Below are 20136 nucleotides of genomic sequence, written 5' to 3'. Positions count from 1 at the left end.
CCCTGCTTCCCCATAGACCCCATTGCTATCCAATGAAGAGGTGCACGGCGGTGAACACCGCCTACCGCCATGACGACCAATGCCAGTGGAATGTGCTCACTTCCTACACTACACTAGCTGTAGGGCAGGGGGCTGCCATTTTGCATACACCACACCTTCATAGTCTGTCCGGGATCCTAATCCATGGGTCCATTCCCTCTACCCTTCGTCGAGTAATGGTATGATGAGTGATCCTCCTCATGGAATCATAGTGGTAAAAGTGACTACACTGTGATGCAATGAACAATACACACCACACCAGGCAATACCCAGACAGGATTACCATGTTCTCTGCGTCTTTGTGAGTGGCAATAGTGTTGCATGTACAAGTTGAATTGTGGAATATTGTGACTGAAGTGTATGTGGCAAATCAATGTGTCTCTCTTCCCCCCAACATAGGTACAGACCCATGTGGCGAGGGAGGACACCATCTGTTTACCATGGAGGAACGTCACATCATCATCACTTACCGCCTGAATCGTGCCACTGTTCTGGAACTCTGTGCACAAATAGAGCCTGTGCTGATGCCAGCTAATAGGAATCCACAGGCCATCCCTTCAACTGTGCAGGTACTATCTGTGCTACATTTTCTGGCCACAGGCTCATTCCAAATGACAGTGGGCATGGCAGCCGGTGTATCTCAGCCAATGTTCAGCCACATCCTGTCCAAATTTCTGGATTCCTTCATGCAACACCTGCAGAGTTATGTCCAGTTTCCCCAAAGGGCTGATCTCACCTCCATCAAATCTGGATTTTATGCTTTTGCAAATATTCCCCATGTGATAGGTGCCATTGATGGTACCCACATAGCCCTCAGACCCCCAAGAGTAAATGAACAGGTGTTCAGAAATCCTAAAAACTTCCACTCCATTAATGTCCAATTGGGGTTTACCGCTGATCAGTCCATTACTCATGTCAATTCAAGTTTCCCAGGATCAGTCCATGACTCCTTTGTCCTGAGAAACAGCAGTGTGCCACACATGATGGGACAACTACAGGGGGACAGAGCTTGGCTTATAGGTGGGTGTGTATGACACTTGGATCACTTACATAACTGACAGGTAGGCTATATGCTAGTAGATTTTGTGTGTTTCAACCCTCTTTGGCCCACTTTTGCAGGGGATTCAGGATACTCAAACATGCAATGGCTCCTGACACATGTGAGGAATCCCAGGACAGATGCTGAAATCCATTATAATGAGGTACGTGGTTGCACTAGGAGGGTGTGACCGGGCGTTCCCGGTCACAACGGCAGAACGGCATGAAAATGACGTGTCGGAATCCTCCGACACGTCATTTCCGCGTCCCGGCGTCTCCACGGAAACGCGGCCTGACGGAGGCAGGCGTCCCGAGGTTGCCGGGGCAACCTCGGTCGACTTCCGCCCAGAGCGCTTGAAGAGGGACGGGAGTTCAGAGGAAAGCGCGGCGATTTTGGAGGAGACGGAGGATTCAAGAGGAGCGGCACAAGAAAAAAGAAAATCTACAGACAAGGAAGAGTTACCCCGAGGCGGCTGGCCAGAGACATCCACCGGAAGGGAACCTGGGACCACGGAAGTATCGGAGCCGAGTCACCTCAACGAAGGGGATCATCTTAAGGAACACAAGGAAGCCAGCCACGACCCTGGAGGGTCGTGGCTTAGCAAGGTACGGTCCCTATGGGCACACAAGTGGGACACCACTGGGAAAAGGACTGGGGAGGGATGGTAACAAGGGCTGAGGGGAGGGAGGGGAAAGGAAGGCTTGTGACACGGGGATTGCACGTGTGAATCACTTAACGACACAGAGAAAATCCCATACCGTGAGCACTTTGTCCCCCATACACTCCTCACGGGCACAATCCCACCCTTTTGTTCTTTCCCTATGAAATTCCCAGTCCGTCCTAGTTTATAGTGAAAGAGAGGAGGTTGTCCACCCCACTTACTGTGGTATTGTCTGTCCTTTCTGTTTCCGGTACTCGAGTCTGGAAAACACCCGGGAGACCACTGGAACGTTAACCTGGAAAATAAAGGGGAAAAGAAAACAGAAGAAACCATCAGCCATAGAAGGAGATACTTACCGACTCTTAAAGAAAGAACATCCAACCACAAAAAAACCCATCATTTAAACCCTTACAATTAAAAATAAACACTTACCTGAGTACTTTCAGTGCCTCTCAGTTGCCTTTATACTGTTTGTACCGTTACAGTGGTGTCAGAAGTGGGATTTTAGAAAGTACCCACTCCAAGTACGAACAGTATAGAACCATGAGTGAGAGCCCATCTTTGGAAGATATGATCAAACAACTGGCAGAAGGCCAGCAACATTTACAGCTGGTATGGGAGGCCCACCAACGTGAAGCAAAAGAAGACCGGGAAGCCTTACAGTCGGCCTTGAAGAGCCAGGCGACCATCCTTGCAAATAACCAGCTGGTACACGAGACTGCTATGAAGAAACTAACCGAGACCATTGCCATCAGTAAGGTCCACCCCAATGTACCCAGCTCTGTGTTACAGAAATACCAGGAAGGAGAAGACCCAGAGGCATTTTTTACTAACTTCGAGAGAGTGGCCTCCTCCGCCCAATGGCCTGAAGATAGATGGGGCCAGTACGTCGCCCCCTTGCTCACCGGTCTTTTACAAGCTGCCAACCCAGGGGGCACCACACCATACCAAGAGATAAAAACTAGCATCCTGGAACGGGTGGGGCATGATGCAGAATATTACAGAGTCAAATTCCGGAAAATCAAATGGGGACCAAGTGAGGATCACCGCACCTTCTATTATCGAGTAAAGGATTTGGCTCTGAAATGGTTAGGCCCTATCGGGAATAGCCGCGAGGAGGTGATACAAACCATTGTCCTTGAACAGTACCTAGATGCCTTACCTACATCCACCAAACATTGGATTCGCCAGCATCCAAAAGTCAATACAGAAATGGCAATCGATTTAGCTTGTGCATATCATCGTTCCGTGGATGTGAGGGGTGTACCACCCAAGCCTGGTATAAGAATGGGTGTGTCCAGTCCAAAAAGTACTCCAAGAGCCCATCCTGACGAGACCGTTCCCCGTAGACCAATAGAAACCCCGCCGGTACAGGGACCCCAATGCTATAACTGTGGGGAATGGGGACACATAGCCCGTATGTGTCCAAGGAAACAGGACAGTAGTGAGCCAATGGAGATCGGAGTAACACGACGACGGGTACTGTGTACCGGAAGAGGTAACATGAAGTTTAAGCAAGTAATGAACATTAACGGACGATCAGTATGTGCTCTTGTAGACTCGGGCTGTAGCCAGTCGGTGGTGAGGAGAGATCTGATAGGACCCGTTGACAGGGAACCAAAACAGTGGGTGAATATTTGCTGTATTCACGGGGACAAGGAGCAGTATCCGTTGCAAATACTGACAATAGAGTGGGGTAACCACAGGGACTTCCTGCCTATGGGAATCATGACACAATTGATTGAGGAATGTATCATCGGGACCGACTATGAACATTTCCAAGAACTCCTGGATCAGGTTAGAAAACCCGAGGTGACAGAGGGCTGGTGGAGGGAAGCACCTTTCTCGAACAACGATATTGAGCGCCCGGACATACGTAGGAAACTTTCACGTCGATAGAAAAGGGAAGGAAAAGAACAGTTTCGGGGTCAGAAGGGCCCCGGACAAGCCCACAGAACTGTAGCCGAAATACATGAAGCACCTATTAGTTTCCAACAAACCCAAAGGGAAGATCCCTCCCTCACTCAGGCTTGGGGGTCCGCAAAGTCAGAAGAAACCGATGAGGTGGGTCCTTACTTCCTGATTAAGAAAAACCTCTTATACAGGATAACCACTAGTCGTATGGGGGAACGTAAACAACAACTATTGGTACCAGCACAGTTTAGGGATTATGTCCTGACCTTGGCCCATAATCAACCAGGTGGGGGTCATTATGGGAGAGAGAAAACCGAGGAATATCTCCTCAGGCGGTTTTTCTGGCCGGGGGTGTTTGCACACATAAGAAAATATTGTTCGCAGTGTCCCAGGTGTCAGCTTACGGAACCTGGGAAACCGAAAAAAGCCCCACTGATGCCCCTTCCCATCATTGACATTCCCTTTAGCAGAATAGGAATGGATCTGGTTGGACCCCTAGTACCTTCATCCAAAGGCCATACATATATTCTAGTTATGGTTGATTACGCCACCCGATACCCCGAGGCTATCCCACTGACCAGTATAACTACCAAATCAGTAGCCCAAGCGATGATAGCTGTCTTCTCTCGAATTGGATTCCCCCATGAAATACTTTCCGACCAGGGGACCCCTTTTATGTCTAATTTAATGAGACAGGTCTGTAAAACGTTAGGGGTTGCACAAATCCGAACCTCGGTTTATCATCCACAGACAGATGGATTGGTAGAACGATACAACCGAACCATAAAAACCTTACTGAGAAAAGTAGTACAGGACTCAGGGAGAGACTGGGATCAGAAATTACCCCTGGTCTTGTACGCTATCCGAACTCATTAGCAGGCCTCAACCGGCTATAGCCCCTTTGAATTAGTGTTCGGTCGACAACCCCGTTCCCTTATAGATATGGCAGTAGAGACATGGGAAGAGGAGGCAGAAGGAGAGGGAAGACCCCTATTAGAATATGCCCACAACCTACGGTCCCATCTACAAACCATATGGGAAGAGGTCCGAGTGAATATGGAACAGGCCCAAAGAACCCAAAAGCAGTATTACGACCGAGGAAGTAAGCTGAGGGTTTTACAACCTGAAGATCAGGTATTAATAATGCGTCCCACATCAGAACACAAACTCCTAGCACGATGGCAGGGTCCTCATAGGGTAATCCGATCAGTTTCTCCTGTTACGTACTTAATTGAAATCTCGTCCAATCCTAAGAAAACCCAGATTTATCACATAAATCTCCTAAAAAAATGGGAAGAACCCAATAACCCTACCAGTCCCACAAGAGAGAATAGGTTCCTATGTCCCAGTAAAGAGCTAACCATTGAGTTTTGTCCCACCGACTCCCATAAGGAAAAGGGTCTACCCTTGATAAATGAAGATTTAACAAGGCGAAAGAAGGGACAGGTATATAGCTTACTGAAACAGTTCCAACCCTTCTTTTCGGAAACACCGGGTAAAACCACCTTAATACACCATAAGATAAGAACCACCCCAGGTAAAATAGTTAGGTTACGTCCATATCGTATCCCAGAGGCACGAAAACAGATTATGGAAGAGGAAATACAGAAAATGTTAGAACTAGGAGTAGTGGAACCCTCGAATAGTCCCTGGTGTTCACCAGTCGTTCTGGTACCAAAACCGGACGGTACTATCAGATTCTGTATCGATTTCCGGAAGCTTAATGAAAATTCCTTGTTTGACACATATCCCATCCCGAGAGTAGACGATGTCCTAGAAAAACTGGGAAAAGCCAAATATATGTCCACACTAGACCTCACAAAAGGGTATTGGCAGATCCCTTTAGACCCAGCCGACAAAGAAAAAACGGCTTTTGCGACACAGTCCGGACTGTATCATTTCACAGTCCTACCATTTGGACTACATGGAGCACCTGCCACGTTTCAAAGGTTAATGGATAAACTATTAAAACCATTTCAGACCTTTACAGCAGCTTACCTAGACGATGTAGTTATATTTAGTGAAACCTGGGAAGATCATCTAACCCACTTATATCACATATTCCACACTCTCGCGAAAGCAGGGCTAACTGCTAACCCAAAAAAATGTGTTATCGGGAAACCAGACATCTCATATCTAGGATATAAAATCAGCCAGGGAACACTACAACCCCAATACAAGAAGGTAGAAGCCATTCTCCACGCCCCTAGCCCAAGAACTAAAAAAGACTTACGATCGTTTTTAGGGTTAGTTGGATACTATCGAAGGTTCATACCAGATTATTCCACCCTTGCAGCTCCCCTCACGGACCTATTGTCTAAAGCGCACCCCAACCAGTTGGAACCTTTTACAGATTTCCAGAAGGCTAGGTTTGAACAATTGCAATCCTATCTGACCAAAGAACCCATATTGCGATGTCCCGACTTCTCGAAACCCTTCCATCTATACACGGATGCTTCCGACGTAGGACTGGGCGGGGTTCTAGCACAACCTGACGGGGAGGGACGTGATCACCCGATAATATATATCAGTAGGAAACTGTTTCCACGAGAACGCCATTTTCCCATAATTGAAAGGGAGTGCTTAGCCATCAAGTGGGCCGTGGACACTTTACAGTATTATCTGTTGGGTCGACCATTTGTTCTTTTTACGGATCATGCTTGTAGGAAGTTGGCTCTGTATGTGCTATTTCAAAGTAAGGAATAGCATGCACAGAGTCCAAGGGTTCCCCTTAGAGGTAAAATAGTGGTAAAAATAGATAATACTAATGCTCTATTTTGTGGTAGTGTGGTCGAGCAGTAGGCTTATCCAAGGAGTAGTGTTAAGCATTTGTTGTACATACACATAGACAATAAATGAGGTACACACACTCAGAGACAAATCCAGCCAATAGGTTTTTATATAGAAAAATATCTTTTCTTAGTTTATTTTAAGAACCACAGGTTCAAATTCTACATGTAATATCTCATTCGAAAGGTATTGCAGGTAAGTACTTTAGGAACTTCAAATCATCAAAATTGCATGTATACTTTTCAAGTTATTGACAAATAGCTGTTTTAAAAGTGGACACAGTGCAATTTTCACAGTTCCTAGGGGAGGTAAGTATTTGTTAGTTTTACCAGGTAAGTAAGACACTTACAGGGTTCAGTTCTTGGTCCAAGGTAGCCCACCGTTGGGGGTTCAGAGCAACCCCAAAGTCACCACACCAGCAGCTCAGGGCCGGTCAGGTGCAGAGTTCAAAGTGGTGCCCAAAACACATAGGCTAGAATGGAGAGAAGGGGGTGCCCCGGTTCCGGTCTGCTTGCAGGTAAGTACCCGCGTCTTCGGAGGGCAGACCAGGGGGGTTTTGTAGGGCACCGGGGGGGACACAAGTCCACACAGAAATTTCACCCTCAGCGGCGCGGGGGCGGCCGGGTGCAGTGTAGAAACAAGCGTCTGGTTCGCAATGTTAGTCTATGAGAGATCTCGGGATCTCTTCAGCGCTGCAGGCAGGCAAGGGGGGGGTTCCTCGGGGAAACCTCCACTTGGGCAAGGGAGAGGGACTCCTGGGGGTCACTTCTCCAGTGAAAGTCCGGTCCTTCAGGTCCTGGGGGCTGCGGGTGCAGGGTCTCTCCCAGGCGTCGGGACTTTAGGTTCAAAGAGTCGCGGTCAGGGGAAGCCTCGGGATTCCCTCTGCAGGCGGCGCTGTGGGGGCTCAGGGGGGACAGGTTTTGGTACTCACAGTATCAGAGTAGTCCTGGGGTCCCTCCTGAAGTGTCGGATCTCCACCAGCCGAGTCGGGGTCGCCGGGTGCAGTGTTGCAAGTCTCACGCTTCTTGCGGGGAGCTTGCAGGGTTCTTTAAAGCTGCTGGAAACAAAGTTGCAGCTTTTCTTGGAGCAGGTCCGCTGTCCTCGGGAGTTTCTTGTCTTTTCGAAGCAGGGGCAGTCCTCAGAGGATGTCGAGGTCGCTGGTCCCTTCGGAAGGCGTCGCTGGAGCAGGATCTTTGGAAGGCAGGAGACAGGCCGGTGAGTTTCTGGAGCCAAGGCAGTTGTCGTCTTCTGGTCTTCCGCTGCAGGGGTTTTCAGCTGGGCAGTCCTTCTTCTTGTTGCAGGAATCTAATTTTCTAGGGTTCAGGGTAGCCCTTAAATACTAAATTTAAGGGCGTGTTTAGGTCTGGGGGGTTAGTAGCCAATGGCTACTAGCCCTGAGGGTGGGTACACCCTCTTTGTGCCTCCTCCCAAGGGGAGGGGGTCACAATCCTAACCCTATTGGGGGAATCCTCCATCTGCAAGATGGAGGATTTCTAAAAGTTAGAGTCACCTCAGCTCAGGACACCTTAGGGGCTGTCCTGACTGGCCAGTGACTCCTCCTTGTTATTCTCATTATTTTCTCCGGCCTTGCCGCCAAAAGTGGGTCCTGGCCGGAGGGGGCGGGCAACTCCACTAGCTGGAGTGTCCTGCTGGGTTGGCACAAAGGAGGTGAGCCTTTGAGGCTCACCGCCAGGTGTGACAATTCCTGCCTGGGAGAGGTGTTAGCATCTCCACCCAGTGCAGGCTTTGTTACTGGCCTCAGAGTGACAAAGGCACTCTCCCCATGGGGCCAGCAACATGTCTCGGTTTGTGGCAGGCTGCTAAAACTAGTCAGCCTACACAGATAGTCGGTTAAGTTTCAGGGGGCACCTCTAAGGTGCCCTCTGTGGTGTATTTTACAATAAAATGTACACTGGCATCAGTGTGCATTTATTGTGCTGAGAAGTTTGATACCAAACTTCCCAGTTTTCAGTGTAGCCATTATGGTGCTGTGGAGTTCGTGTTTGACAGACTCCCAGACCATATACTCTTATGGCTACCCTGCACTTACAATGTCTAAGGTTTTGTTTAGACACTGTAGGGGTACCATGCTCATGCACTGGTACCCTCACCTATGGTATAGTGCACCCTGCCTTAGGGCTGTAAGGCCTGCTAGAGGGGTGGCTTACCTATACTGCATAGGCAGTGAGAGGCTGGCATGGCACCCTGAGGGGAGTGCCATGTCGACTTACTCATTTTGTTCTCACTAGCACACACAAGCTGGCAAGCAGGGTGTCTGTGCTGAGTGAGAGGTCTCCAGGGTGGCATAAGACATGCTGCAGCCCTTAGAGACCTTCCTTGGCATCAGGGCCCTTGGTACTAGAAGTACCAGTTACAAGGGACTTATCTGAATGCCAGGGTGTGCCAATTGTGGATACAATGGTACATTTTAGGTGAAGGAACACTGGTGCTGGGGCCTGGTTAGCAGGGTCCCAGCACACTTCTCAGTCAAGTCAGCATCAGTATCAGGCAAAAAGTGGGGGGTAACTGCAACAGGGAGCCATTTCCTTACACAAGCCCCCCCCAGCCCACAGGCCAGGAGACTCAGCCAACGCTGGAAGAGTCTTCCTAGTCTGTCAGGCGAGGAAGAGTAGAGGAAATGGCTGGTTTGTTGCAGGGCCTACTCTGCCTTACATCCTCCTGTTCAGGTCATTCCCTCTGGGGAACTGACCCACTTCCACAGTGATAGGACCTAGTCTGAACTGCCTCTTGTCTGTGCTTTTTATGTCTTCACCCATTCTCTCTATTTTGAGGTCAGAGGTATCCACCTCTGCTAATCTTATCTTAGCCAGGGTCACCCCTAGCTTACCCAAAGAGGTTACCCAGAGCTGGAGTAACCCCACCATGACCAACAGGGTCAGGGGGCCTAACTTGTTATTTGGCATGGGGTCAGACCACCATGCCAAGGATAGTGCAGCCATAAAGGCTAACACCCAGCAGAGGCCACTGACAGCTGTCAGTGCCCAGAACCACACCTTTAGCTCTTCGCCTAAAAGGGAAGGGGCTAAGTTACAGGCTTCTTTGGGTTCAGGTTGCCTGTCTGCTGTATTAGAGTGGGGGGTTACCACATCTTGTAGTAAACACCCTTCTTCCACTCTTTCTTCTGTTAGCTGAGGAGCCACCCACTCAGGTTTAACAGTTGCCTGACTAGCCAGGACTTCTTGTGGGTCAGGTTGGACTTTATCAGGGCCATTTTTGGAGTTCTCCCCTACTGGAGCAGAATCTCCTTGGCTTGCTGTAACCTTGGCTAAAGGTTGTCCACCCTTCCTACTCTGTTTTCTTTTCTTCTTCTTCTGGGGTCTGCTTGCATTTACTGCAGAGGCAGGACTTCCAGAATCCTTGGGAGAGGACTGGCACTGGACCAGTTCCTCTCTTGGGCTCTGACTAACCTCTGGGTAGTCATTTCCAAGGAGACAATCAAGGGGGAGGTCTGTACTGACTACTACCCTTCTCCAGCTAAGAGTGCCACCCACTTCTATGGGCACTAAAGCCACAGGCCTCTTAGTGACCCTGTCTAGGCTAACTCTTACCCTGGCAGTCTCACCTGGGATGTACTGGTTTGAGAGCACCAGCCTGTCATGCACAATAGTGTGACTGGCACAAGTGTCTCTCAGGGCAGTGGTTGGGATTCCATTCACCAGTAGGTGGTGGAAGTGTCTACTTCCCTCTGGAATCTCCAACTCACCTGTTGGGCCCTGTTTCCAGTTGAAGGCTATGAAGACCTCCTCATCTGAGGAGTCATCTCCCATGGCTACACTGGTTACCCCTGGAATCTTGTTCTGGGGTTTGTTTTTGGGACAAGAAGTGTCCTTGGTGTGGTGCCCAGACTGTTTACAGTTGTGGCACCATGCCTTAGTGGCATCCCAGTTCTTACCCTGGTACCCACCTTTGTTTTGGGTTGTGTCTTGGGGCCCACCCACCTGTTCTGGTTTTTGGGGGCCTACAGAGGACTCTTTTTCTTTGTTTCTAGTGTCACCCACTTTCTCCTGGGGAGTTTTTGTAACCCCTTTCTTTTGGTCACCCCCAGTGGAAGTTTTGGTTACCCTAGTCTTGACCCAGTGGTCTGCCTTCTTTCCCAATTCTTGGGGAGAAATTGGACCTAGGTCTACCAGATACTGATGCAACTTTTCATTGAAGCAGTTACTTAAAATGTGTTCTTTCATAAACAAATTATAAAGCCCAACATAGTCACACACTTCATTTCCAGTTAACCAACCATCTAGTGTTTTTACTGAGTAGTCTACAAAATCAACCCAGGTCTGGCTCGAGGATTTGTGAGCCCCCCTGAACCTAATTCTATACTCCTCAGTGGAGAATCCAAAGCCCTCAATCAGGGTACCCTTCATGAGGTCATAAGATCCTGCATCTTTTCCAGAGAGTGTGAGGAGTCTATCCCTACACTTTCCAGTGAACATTTCCCAAAGGAGAGCACCCCAGTGAGATCTGTTTACTTTTCTGGTTACACAAGCCCTCTCAAAAGCTGTGAACCATTTGGTGATGTCATCACCATCTTCATATTTTGTTACAATCCCTTTGGGGATTTTTAGGATGTCAGGAGAATCTCTGACCCTATTTAAGTTGCTGCCACCATTGATGGGACCTAGGCCCATCTCTTTTCTTTCCCTTTCTATGGCTAGGAGCTGCTTTTCCAAAGCCAATCTTTTGGCCATCCTGGCTAACTGGATGTCCTCTTCACTGGGGTTATCCTCAGTGATTTCAGAGGTGTTGGTCTCTCCTGTGAGGGAACCAGCATCTCTGACTATTATTTTTGGAGTCAGGGTTTGAGGGACCCTGTTCTCCCTAGATAGGACTGGTAGGGGGGAATTGTCCTCCAAGTCACTATCCTCTTCCTCTGAGTTGCCACCCTCAGAGGGGTTGGCCTTTTCAAACTCTGCCAAAAGCTCCTGGAGCTGTATTTTGGTAGGTTTGGGGCCCATTGTTATTTTCTTTATTTTACAGAGTGACCTTAGCTCCCTCATCTTAAGATGGAGGTAAGGTGTGGTGTCGAGTTCCACCACATTCACATCTGTGCTAGACATTATGCTTCTAAAAGTTGGAATACTTTTTAAGAAACTAAAACTGGTTCTAGAATCTAATTCAAACTTTTACAAACTTTTAAACTCTAAAAGAAATGCTAAACAGGATCTAACACAAGGCCCTAGCAGGTCTTTTAAGAATTTAGAAAACTTTTCAAATTGCAAAAATCTATTTCTAATGACAATTTTGGAATTTGTCGTGTGATCAGGTATTGGCTGAGTAGTCCAGCAAATGCAAAGTCTTGTACCCCACCGCTGATCCACCAATGTAGGAAGTTGGCTCTGTATGTGCTATTTCAAAGTAAGGAATAGCATGCACAGAGTCCAAGGGTTCCCCTTAGAGGTAAAATAGTGGTAAAAATAGATAATACTAATGCTCTATTTTGTGGTAGTGTGGTCGAGCAGTAGGCTTATCCAAGGAGTAGTGTTAAGCATTTGTTGTACATACACATAGACAATAAATGAGGTACACACACTCAGAGACAAATCCAGCCAATAGGTTTTTATATAGAAAAATATCTTTTCTTAGTTTATTTTAAGAACCACAGGTTCAAATTCTACATGTAATATCTCATTCAAAAGGTATTGCAGGTAAGTACTTTAGGAACTTCAAATCATCAAAATTGCATGTATACTTTTCAAGTTATTGACAAATAGCTGTTTTAAAAGTGGACACTTAGTGCAATTTTCACAGTTCCTAGGGGAGGTAAGTATTTGTTAGTTTTACCAGGTAAGTAAGACACTTACAGGGTTCAGTTCTTGGTCCAAGGTAGCCCACCGTTGGGGGTTCAGAGCAACCCCAAAGTCACCACACCAGCAGCTCAGGGCCGGTCAGGTGCAGAGTTCAAAGTGGTGCCCAAAACACATAGGCTAGAATGGAGAGAAGGGGGTGCCCCGGTTCCGGTCTGCTTGCAGGTAAGTACCCGCGTCTTCGGAGGGCAGACCAGGGGGGTTTTGTAGGGCACCGGGGGGGACACAAGTCCACACAGAAATTTCACCCTCAGCGGCGCGGGGGCGGCCGGGTGCAGTGTAGAAACAAGCGTCTGGTTCGCAATGTTAGTCTATGAGAGATCTCGGGATCTCTTCAGCGCTGCAGGCAGGCAAGGGGGGGGTTCCTCGGGGAAACCTCCACTTGGGCAAGGGAGAGGGACTCCTGGGGGTCACTTCTCCAGTGAAAGTCCGGTCCTTCAGGTCCTGGGGGCTGCGGGTGCAGGGTCTCTCCCAGGCGTCGGGACTTTAGGTTCAAAGAGTCGCGGTCAGGGGAAGCCTCGGGATTCCCTCTGCAGGCGGCGCTGTGGGGGCTCAGGGGGGACAGGTTTTGGTACTCACAGTATCAGAGTAGTCCTGGGGTCCCTCCTGAAGTGTCGGATCTCCACCAGCCGAGTCGGGGTCGCCGGGTGCAGTGTTGCAAGTCTCACGCTTCTTGCGGGGAGCTTGCAGGGTTCTTTAAAGCTGCTGGAAACAAAGTTGCAGCTTTTCTTGGAGCAGGTCCGCTGTCCTCGGGAGTTTCTTGTCTTTTCGAAGCAGGGGCAGTCCTCAGAGGATGTCGAGGTCGCTGGTCCCTTCGGAAGGCGTCGCTGGAGCAGGATCTTTGGAAGGCAGGAGACAGGCCGGTGAGTTTCTGGAGCCAAGGCAGTTGTCGTCTTCTGGTCTTCCGCTGCAGGGGTTTTCAGCTGGGCAGTCCTTCTTCTTGTTGCAGGAATCTAATTTTCTAGGGTTCAGGGTAGCCCTTAAATACTAAATTTAAGGGCGTGTTTAGGTCTGGGGGGTTAGTAGCCAATGGCTACTAGCCCTGAGGGTGGGTACACCCTCTTTGTGCCTCCTCCCAAGGGGAGGGGGTCACAATCCTAACCCTATTGGGGGAATCCTCCATCTGCAAGATGGAGGATTTCTAAAAGTTAGAGTCACCTCAGCTCAGGACACCTTAGGGGCTGTCCTGACTGGCCAGTGACTCCTCCTTGTTATTCTCATTATTTTCTCCGGCCTTGCCGCCAAAAGTGGGGCCTGGCCGGAGGGGGCGGGCAACTCCACTAGCTGGAGTGTCCTGCTGGGTTGGCACAAAGGAGGTGAGCCTTTGAGGCTCACCGCCAGGTGTGACAATTCCTGCCTGGGAGAGGTGTTAGCATCTCCACCCAGTGCAGGCTTTGTTACTGGCCTCAGAGTGACAAAGGCACTCTCCCCATGGGGCCAGCAACATGTCTCGGTTTGTGGCAGGCTGCTAAAACTAGTCAGCCTACACAGATAGTCGGTTAAGTTTCAGGGGGCACCTCTAAGGTGCCCTCTGTGGTGTATTTTACAATAAAATGTACACTGGCATCAGTGTGCATTTATTGTGCTGAGAAGTTTGATACCAAACTTCCCAGTTTTCAGTGTAGCCATTATGGTGCTGTGGAGTTCGTGTTTGACAGACTCCCAGACCATATACTCTTATGGCTACCCTGCACTTACAATGTCTAAGGTTTTGTTTAGACACTGTAGGGGTACCATGCTCATGCACTGGTACCCTCACCTATGGTATAGTGCACCCTGCCTTAGGGCTGTAAGGCCTGCTAGAGGGGTGGCTTACCTATACTGCATAGGCAGTGAGAGGCTGGCATGGCACCCTGAGGGGAGTGCCATGTCGACTTACTCATTTTGTTCTCACTAGCACACACAAGCTGGCAAGCAGGGTGTCTGTGCTGAGTGAGAGGTCTCCAGGGTGGCATAAGACATGCTGCAGCCCTTAGAGACCTTCCTTGGCATCAGGGCCCTTGGTACTAGAAGTACCAGTTACAAGGGACTTATCTGAATGCCAGGGTGTGCCAATTGTGGATACAATGGTACATTTTAGGTGAAGGAACACTGGTGCTGGGGCCTGGTTAGCAGGGTCCCAGCACACTTCTCAGTCAAGTCAGCATCAGTATCAGGCAAAAAGTGGGGGGTAACTGCAACAGGGAGCCATTTCCTTACAATGCTCCCCTCACGTGGTTGGCTGCACATAAAGACTCTAATTCCCGGATTCTGAGATGGTTCCTTGAACTGCAGCCATTTTTCTTTCAGGTACGCCACCTACCAGGATCCCAGCAGGCCCCTGCTGATTATCTGTCTCGCTTTCCGGGCTCCACCACGGTCCGCGAACAGGACCGTTCATGGGAAGAGGTGTGTGACCGGGCGTTCCCGGTCACGACGGCAGAATGGCATGAAAATGACGTGTCGGAATCCTCCGACACGTCATTTCCGTGTCCCGGAGTCTCCACGGAAACGCGGCCTGACGGAGGCAGGCATCCCGAGGTTGCCGGGGCAACCTCGGTCGACTTCCGCCCAGAGCGCTTGAAGAGGGACGGGAGTTCAGAGGAAAGCGCGGCGATTTTGGAGGAGACGGAGGATTCAAGAGGAGCGGCACAAGAAAAAAGAAAATCTACGGACAAGGAAGAGTTACCCCAAGGCGGCTGGCCAGAGACATCCACCGGAAGGGAACCTGGGACCACGGAAGTATCGGAGCCGAGTCACCTCAACGAAGGGGATCATCTTAAGGAACACAAGGAAGCCAGCCACGACCCTGGAGGGTCGTGGCTTAGCAAGGTACGGTCCCTGTGGGCACACAAGTGGGACACCACTGGGAAAAGGACTGGGGGGGGATGGTAACAAGGGCTGAGGGGAAGGAGGGGAAAGGAAGGCTTGTGACACGGGGATTGCACGTGTGAATCACTTAACGACACAGAGAAAATCCCATACCGTGAGCACTTTGTCCCCCATACACTCCTCACGGGCACAATCCCACCCTTTTGTTCTTTCCCTATGAAATTCCCAGTCCGTCCTAGTTTATAGTGAAAGAGAGGAGGTTGTCCACCCCACTTACTGTGGTATTGTCTGTCCTTTCTGTTTCCGGTACTCGAGTCTGGAAAACACCCGGGAGACCACTGGAACGTTAACCTGGAAAATAAAGGGGAAAAGAAAACAGAAGAAACCATCAGCCATAGAAGGAGATACTTACTGTAAAGAAATGGCTCCCTGTTGCAGTTACCCCCCACTTTTTGCCTGATACTGATGCTGTCTTGACTGAGAAGTGTGCTGGGACCCTGCTAACCAGGCCCCAGCACCAGTGTTCTTTCACCTAAAATGTACCATTGTTTCCACAATTGGCACACCCTGGCATCCAGATAAGTCCCTTGTAACTGTTACCTCTGGTACCAAGGGCCCTGATGCCAGGGAAGGTCTCTAAGGGCTGCAGCATGTATTATGCCACCCTAGAGACCCCTCACTCAGCACAGACACACTGCTTACAAGCCTGTGTGTGCTAGTGAGAACAAAATGAGTAAGTCGACATGGCACTCCCCTCAGGGTGCCATGCCAGCCTCTCACTGCCTATGCAGTATAGGTAAGACACCCCTCTAGCAGGCCTTACAGCCCTAAGGCAGGGTGCACTATACCATAGGTGAGGGTACCAGTGCATGAGCATGGTACCCCTACAGTGTCTAAACAAAACCTTAGACATTGTAAGTGCAGGGTAGCCATAAGAGTATATGGTCTGGGAGTTTGTCAAACACGAACTCCCCAGCACCATAATGGCTACACTGAAAACTGGGAAGTTTGGTATCAAACTTCTCAGCACAATAAATGCACACTGATGCCAGTGTACATTTTATTGCAAAATACACCCCAGAGGGCACCTTAGAGGTGCCCCCTGAAACTTAACCGACTGTCTGTGTAGGCTGACTAGTTCCAGCAGCCTGCCACACTAGAGACATGTTGCTGGCCCCATGGGGAGAGTGCCTTTGTCACTCTGAGGCCAGTAACAAAGCCTGCACTGGGTGGAGATGCTAACACCTCCCCCAGGCAGGAGCTGTGACACCTGGCGGTGAGCCTCAAAGGCTCACCCCTTTGTCACAGCCCAGCAGGGCACTCCAGCTTAGTGGAGTTGCCCGCCCCCTCCGGCCACGGCCCCCACTTTTGGCGGCAAGGCTGGAGGGAACAAAGAAAGCAACAAGGAGGAGTCACTGGCCAGTCAGGACAGCCCCTAAGGTGTCCTGAGCTGAGGTGACTCTAACTTTTAGAAATCCTCCATCTTGCAGATGGAGGATTCCCCCAATAGGGTTAGGATTGTGACCCCCTCCCCTTGGGAGGAGGCACAAAGAGGGTGTACCCACCCTCAGGGCTAGTAGCCATTGGCTACTAACCCCCCAGACCTAAACACGCCCTTAAATTTAGTATTTAAGGGCTACCCTGAACCCTAGAAAATTTGATTCCTGCAACAACAAGAAGAAGGACTGACTAGCTGAAAACCCCTGCAGAGGAAGACCAGAAGACAACAACTGCCTTGGCTCCAGAAACTCACCGGCCTGTCTCCTGCCTTCCAAAGAACTCTGCTCCAGCGACGCCTTCCAAAGGGACCAGCGACCTCTGAATCCTCTGAGGACTGCCCTGCTTCGACAACGACAAGAAACTCCCGAGGACAGCGGACCTGCTCCAAAAAGACTGCAACTTTGTTTCAAGAAGCAGCTTTAAAGAACCCTGCAACTCCCCGCAAGAAGCGTGAGACTTGCAACACTGCACCCGGCGACCCCGACTCGGCTGGTGGAGAACCAACACCTCAGGGAGGACCCCCGGACTACTCTACGACTGTGAGTACCAAAACCTGTCCCCCCTGAGCCCCCACAGCGCCGCCTGCAGAGGGAATCCCGAGGCTTCCCCTGACCGCGACTCTCTGAAACCTAAGTCCCGACGCCTGGAAAAGACCCTGCACCCGCAGCCCCCAGGACCTGAAGGACCGGACTTTCACTGGAGAAGTGACCCCCAGGAGTCCCTCTCCCTTGCCCAAGTGGAGGTTTCCCCGAGGAAGCCCCCCCTTGCCTGCCTGCAGCGCTGAAGAGATCCCTTGATCTCTCATTGACTTCCATTGCGAACCCGACGCTTGTTCTAACACTGCACCCGGCCGCCCCCGCGCCGCTGAGGGTGAAATTTCTGTGTGGGCTTGTGTCCCCCCCGGTGCCCTACAAAACCCCCCTGGTCTGCCCTCCGAAGACGCGGGTACTTACCTGCTGGCAGACTGGAACCGGGGCACCCCCTTCTCTCCATTGAAGCCTATGCGTTTTGGGCACCACTTTGAACTCTGCACCTGACCGGCCCTGAGCTGCTGGTGTGGTAACTTTGGGGTTGCTCTGAACCCCCAACGGTGGGCTACCTTGGACCAAGAACTGAACCCTGTAAGGGTCTTACTTACCTGGTAAAACTAACAAAAACTTACCTCCCCCAGGAACTGTGAAAATTGCACTGTGTCCACTTTTAAAGTAGCTATTTGTCAATAACTTGAAAAGTATACATGCAATTGAAATGATTCAAAGTTCCTAATGTACTTACCTGCAATACCTTTCAAACAAGATATTACATGTTAAATTTGAACCTGTGGTTCTTAAAATAAACTAAGAAAATATATTTTTCTATAACAAAACCTATTGGCTGGATTTGTCTCTGAGTGTGTGTACCTCATTTATTGTCTATGTGTATGTACAACAAATGCTTAACACTACTCCTTGGATAAGCCTACTGCTCGACCACACTACCACAAAATAGAGCATTAGTATTATCTATTTTTACCACTATTTTACCTCTAAGGGGAACCCTTGGACTCTGTGCATGCTATTCCTTACTTTGAAGTAGCACATACAGAGCCAACTTCCTACATTGGTGGATCAGCGGTGGGGTACAAGACTTTGCATTTGCTGGACTACTCAGCCAATACCTGATCACACGACAAATTCCAAAATTGTCATTAGAAATTGATTTTTGCAATTTGAAAAGTTTTCTAAATTCTTAAAAGACCTGCTAGGGCCTTGTGTTAGATCCTGTTTAGCATTTCTTTTAGAGTTTAAAAGTTTGTAAAAGTTTGAATTAGATTCTAGAACCAGTTTTAGATTCTTAAAAAGTATTCCAAATTTTAGAAGCAAAATGTCTAGCACAGATGTGACTGTGGTGGAACTCGACACCACACCTTACCTCCATCTACAGATGAGAGAGCTAAGGTCACTCTGTAAACTAAAGAAAATAGCAATAGGCCCCAAACCTACCAAAGTACAGCTCCAGAAGCTTTTGGCAGAGTTTGAAAAGGCCAACCCCTCTGAGGATGGCAACTCAGAGGATGAAGATAGTGACTTGGAGGGAAATTCCCCCCCTCCAGTCCTACTTAGGGAGAGCAGGGCTTCTCAAGCCCTGACTCCACAAATAATAGTCAGAGATGCAGGTTCCCTCACAGGAGGGACCAACAACTCTGAAATCACTGAGGATAACTCCAGTGAAGAGGACATCCAGTTAGCCAGGATGGCCAAAAGATTGGCTTTGGAAAGACAGATCCTAGCCATAGAAAGGGAAAGAAAAGAGATGGGCCTAGGACCCATCAATGGTGGCAGCAACATAAATAGGGTCAGAGATTCTCCTGACATGTTGAAAATCCCCAAAGGGATTGTAACAAAATATGAAGATGGTGATGACATCACCAAATGGTTCACAGCTTTTGAGAGGGCTTGTGTAACCAGAAAAGTGAACAAATCTCACTGGGGTACTCTCCTTTGGGAAATGTTCACAGGAAAGTGTAGGGATAGACTCCTCACACTCTCTGGAAAAGATGCAGAATCTTATGACCTCATGAAGGGTACCCTGATTGAGGGCTTTGGATTCTCCACTGAGGAGTATAGAATTAGATTCAGGGGGGCTCAAAAATCCTCGAGCCAGACCTGGGTTGATTATGTTGACTACTCAGTGAAAACACTGGATGGTTGGGTAACTGGAAATGAAGTGTATGACTATGTTGGGCTTTATAATTTGTTTATGAAAGAACACATTTTAAGTAACTGCTTCAATGAAAAGTTGCATCAGTATCTGGTAGACCTAGGTCCAATTTCTCCCCAAGAATTGGGAAAGAAGGCAGACCACTGGGTCAAGACTAGGGTAACCAAAACTTCCACTGGGGGTGACCAAAAGAAAGGGGTTACAAAGCCTCCCCAGGAGAAAGTGGGTGACACTAGAAACAAAGAAAAAGAGTCCCCTGTAGGCCCCCAAAAACCAGACCAGGTGGGTGGGCCCAGAGACACAACCCAAAACAAAGGTGGGTACCAGGGTAAGAGCTGGGATGCCACTAAGGCATGGTGCCATAACTGTAAACAGACAGGGCACCACACCAAGGACACTTCTTGTCCCAAAAACAAACCCCCTAGCAAAATCCCAGGGGTGACCAGTGTAGCCATTGGGGATGACTCCTCAGATGAGGAGGTCTTCATAGCCTTCAACTGGAAAAAGGGCCCAACAGGTGAGTTGGAGATTCCAGAGGGAAGTAGACACTTCCACCACCTACAGGTGAATGGAATCCCAGCCACTGCCCTGAGAGACACTTGTGCCAGTCACACTATTGTGCATGACAGGCTGGTGCTCTCAAACCAGTACATCCCAGGTGAGATGGCCAGAGTAAGAGTTAGCCCAGACAGGGTCACTAATAGGCCTGTGGCTCTTGTGCCCATAGAAGTGGGTGGAACTTTTAGCTGGAGAAGGGTGGTAGTCAGTACAGACCTCCCCCTTGATTGTCTCCTTGGAAATGACTACCCTGAGGTTAGTCAGAGCCTAAGAGAAGAACTGGTCCAGGGCCAGTCCTC

This window comes from Pleurodeles waltl, chromosome 5, assembly GCF_031143425.1.
Source record: "Pleurodeles waltl isolate 20211129_DDA chromosome 5, aPleWal1.hap1.20221129, whole genome shotgun sequence".
In the NCBI taxonomy this organism is placed as follows: Eukaryota; Metazoa; Chordata; class Amphibia; order Caudata; family Salamandridae; genus Pleurodeles; species Pleurodeles waltl.
The sequence above is the reverse complement of the archived record's forward strand: the minus strand, read 5'-3'. Positions refer to the sequence as shown.